The sequence below is a fragment of the Triticum aestivum genome, chromosome 6D (assembly GCF_018294505.1).
Source record: "Triticum aestivum cultivar Chinese Spring chromosome 6D, IWGSC CS RefSeq v2.1, whole genome shotgun sequence".
Classification (NCBI taxonomy): domain Eukaryota; kingdom Viridiplantae; phylum Streptophyta; class Magnoliopsida; order Poales; family Poaceae; genus Triticum; species Triticum aestivum.
Window position 1 is genome coordinate 332,829,440 of NC_057811.1, and position 4,618 is coordinate 332,834,057.

Below are 4,618 nucleotides of genomic sequence, written 5' to 3' on the forward strand. Positions count from 1 at the left end.
TCCCAAGTGACACCTAGCCAATCTAGGAGACACCGCTCTCCAAGAGGTAACAAATGGTGTATTGATGATGAACTCCTTGCTCTTGTGCTTCAAATGATAGTCTCCCCAACACTCAACTCTCTCTCACAGGATTTGGATTTGGTGGAAAGAAGATTTGAGTGGAAAGCAACTTGGGGTAGGCTAGAGATCAAGATTCATGTGGTTGGAATGGAATATCTTGACCTCAACACAAGTGTAGGTGGTTCTCTCTCAGAAAATGTATGTTGGAAGTGTAGGCATGTTCTCATGGCTCTCTCCATGAATGAAGTGTGGGTGGAGGGGTATATATACCCTCCACACAAAATCTTACCGTTACACACAATTTACCAAACTCGGTGCGACCGAATCATGAAACTCGTGTCGGTGTCAAAACCGGCGGATCTCGGGTAGGGGGTCCCGAACTGTGCGTCTAAGGCGGATGGTAACAGGAGGTGGAGGACACGATGTTTACCCAGGTTCGGGCCCTCTCGATGGAGGTAATACCCTACTTCCTGCTTGATTGATCTTGATGATATGAGTATTACAAGAGTTGATCTACCACGAGATCGTAGAGGCTAAACCCTAGAAGCTAGCCTATGGTATGATTGTTGTTATCCTACGGACTAAACCCTCCGGTTTATATAGACACCGGAGGGGGCTAGGGTTACACAGAGTCGGTTACAAGGGAGGAGATCTACATATCCTTATTGCCAAGCTTGCCTTCCACGCCAAGGAGAGTCCCATCCGAACACGGGACGAAGTCTTCAATCTTGTATCTTCATAGTCCAACAGTCCGGCTAAAGTATATAGTCCGGTTGTCCGAGGACCCCCTAATCCAGGACTCCCTCAGTAGCCCCTGAACCAGGCTTCAATGACGATGAGTCCGGTGCGCAGATTGTCTTCGGCATTGCAAGGCGGGTTCCTTCTCCGAATACTCCATAGAAGATTTTGAACACAAGGATAGTGTCCGGCTCTGCAAAACAAATTCCACATACCACCGTAGAGAGAATAATATTTCCACAAATCTAATCTGCTGACAGCTTTTCATAACGTGACGTACTGCCGTGATCTGCTCATGACGAACCGTTTTTTCGAGCCTGCCACTGCACGTGTTGCGAGGCGGTTTTTACTGGCACGTCTTGTCGAAGCAGAGATCGTGTTCCCCTTTTCATGGGATTCTCATCAATACGGGTGTGGGTAACCCAATCGTGCCTGTTGGTATGACCCCTTGATTTTAGACAAGTCCCAAACGGCCACGCGGAGGACGCTTGATATTCACCCTCTTTATAAAGGGGCCAAGGCCTGTCCTTTTCTTCTCGCGATCAATCGAATCCTTCCCCCACCTCGAGTTCCAACACCCAAGGCTCAGGCTAGGCGCTTCGGACCTTCAATCATGTCCGGATCCAACCTTCAAGGTTGGTGGATGCCCTCCTCTGTGACAGAGGAGGACATCAAGAAGCTAAGAGAAGCCAGGTATCTGACCGCCGAAATCTCACACATGCTGCCTGCTCGAGGGCAGGTCATCCCCACTCCCGAACCCAACGAGAGTGTCGTATTTATTTCCCACTTCCTCCGAGGGCTAGGCTTTAGTCTTGATCCCTTTCCAGAGGGCTTATGTTCTACTACGGGCTCGATTTCCATGATCTGGCTCCGGATTCCATCCTTCACATCTCGTCGTTCATCGTCGTGTGTGAAGCCTTCCTCCGCATTACCCCACACTTCGGCTTATGGCTCAAGACCTTCAATGCGAAGCCGAAGATGATTGAGGGGCGACACATAGAGTGCGGAGGCGCCATAATAAGCAAAGGCGCTGATGCTCCATGGCCAAAGGGTTCCTCCCCGGAGACATCCAAGCTATGGCAGCGGGAGTGGTTTTACATCACCGCTCCCCGAAGTGCTAAGTGGGTAGCTGCCCCCGCCTTCCGTCCGGGCCCCCCGCCACAATTGGCGTCATGGGTCAACAAAGGGCTGGACTGGGGGCCAGCTAATGATGTGCCGACATTGCAGAGCCGCATCCGAGATATCTTCAAGGGAGATGTCAGCCTTGTCAAGGTAATGCAAGTCATGCTAGATCGTCGGGTCCTGCCATGCCAACGTCGACCTCTCCGTATGTGGGAGTTCAACCCGGAAGGACCGCGAACTATTCAGCAATTCTTCGGCGCGACGCTCGAAGAGATGTATGGATTGTTCTTCGGATCACGAATAAAGTGTCCGGACACCATCGAGGATGCGGGTCTGAACTGCAATCGTCCAGACACCCAAGTAAGTAATTCCGCGGCCGAACACGTTGTCTCTTAATTTACCACAACATCATTCTGAAAAGTCGCCTTTTGACCAGGGCTGGATAAAAAAGGCGAAGATGATCAGGTGTTTGGCCCCCCTTCCCGAAGGCTCAATGGATCCAGTACTGGCTAGAATGCTTGAGCTCGCGCCTTATCAAGCACCATCAGGGGAAGATAAAGGGAGGAATAAAGAAGCCGAAAGCGGGCCTCACTCATTATTCATCCAAACTGGGGGAATTAGTGCCTCCGTGAATGAGGATAACCAGGGAGAGGGGTCTAAAATCCCCTCTCCCCAAGGAAGGAAGAGGGCCGCCTCTGAAGACTTGGAAACAATGGTTTCCAAACAAGGGAAGAAACCTTTGTCAGAGGGCCCTACCCCGGAGGGCATCCTTACCGCACAGTACCCGCAAGGGGACCAGCCCTCCACCGAGATGTAAGTAAACAAAAGTACTCTATAGTAAATATATCCTGCTTTACTTCTGAGGACAATAACCGAGGCGTATGTCTTGTAGTTCGGATCGTAGCCCTTCTCGATAGAGTTCGTCTTCGGGGGATCTTCTTCCGGAGATGATGGAGAGCGAAACACCTCCCCATGCCTCCCTGCCTCATGAGGCGGGCGACCCAGAGGTGTCGTCACAGAGGATTTCTCCTGATCCGCCAAGGCCAGAAGGTAACCCTTCGGCCACCCGAAGTCCGGAGTATTCGGCTCCTGAGGGGAGCAACAGAAAGAGTCTGGGACTGTCCGGTGCGCGACTAGACGTACTGATGAATCTTCTGGAGCAAGCGGCTATCTCAGAAGCGCATCATACGCTAATGGGTACGGTGGTTGAGAGAATTTCATCCGCCGAAAGCGGGTTGCATGAAGCTTTTATGAGCCTGCTGAGAGGCTTTGAGGTACACAAAGTAATATATATATATATATATATATATATATTTTGACGGTACCGCACATGCTAGGTGTGCCCTATGCAGATATTAGCCCCTGAGACTCTGGTTGCTGTCGAAAAAGACGGCAAATAGAGGATCATAGTCCCAGGTAATAACCGTGCTGCTTTCATGTGCAGGTGGCTGAACGTCCGGTGGCTAGCCGGACTGGTGAGTTTGCCGAACTGAAGCGGCAACTTGGTGCGGCAGATGCCGACATCGTGCTTGTAAACAAGCGGCTTGACGAGGCACAGGGTATGTATTCTCCGATGGTCAACATTTATTAAGAGGGGCATAATGCTAGTATCTATAATATGTTGTGACTGCAGATGGAGCTGCCGCCGTGGAGACCCTTCGGGCGGAACTTGCTCGAGCCAAGGAACAAGCCAAAAGGAGTGATGCGGCCGCCCTAAAGGCGGTCGAAGAGTTAAAAGCCGAACAGGCTGCGCATTGCGAGAGCAAAGAGAAAATAGCCAAGATGGCTGTTGAGCTGAAAGACGCCGCCGACCGTTATGAGCTTCTCGAAAGGGAAAGTCAAACGAAGACGGCGGACCTGGAGAAAGCCATGGTAGCAGCTAAGGAAAACCGCTCTAAAATCAGAGCGGCTGTAACACCTCGGATGTAACTTTCCATATTTGTAACTCCAACTCTTGCCATTTTCGGCTATGTGTTATGATATTCCCTCCGTGGTTGGGTTTTGTCTTTCGTTTTGCATTTTGTTCATGTCATGCATCTCATATCATGTCATCATGTGCATCTCATTTGCATACGTGTTCGTCTCATGCATCCGAGCATTTTCCCCGTTGTCCGTTTTGCAATCCGACACTCCCACATGCACCGGCGCACCCCTCTTGTGTCTTTTCGTGAGAGGGTGTTAAACGTTCTCGGAATGGACCGAAGTTTGCCAAGTGGCCTTGGTATACCACCGGTAGACCACCTGTCAAGTTTCGTTCCATTTGAAGGTCGTTTGACGCTCCAACGGTTAACCGGGTAACCGCAAAGGCCTTTTGTGTGTTGCAGCAAGAAAACCCTCCAAACAGTCCAATAACCCCTCTAAGTCACTTCCATGCTCTCGGTCGTTCGATCACGATCGTGTGGGCGAAAACCGCACTCCATTTGGAGTCTCCTAGCTCCCTCTAGCTATAAATAAGTGAACCCCCTCGGATTTTCGCGCGGATCAAACCCTAACCCGCTCCCTCTCCGCCGCCGGACACGTCCGCCCCGCGCCGCACGTTTCCGCCGCCGTGCCCGTTCCAATCGGATCGCGCCACCTGTCACCGCCACCATCCACCGCCTGCGGCCCGGCGAGCCCAAGTCGGGCCCGCCCGAGCCCGTAGGCCGCCCGATCGCGCCCGCCCCTCGCCGCCGACCGCCGTCGCCGCCTCCGCCGTACG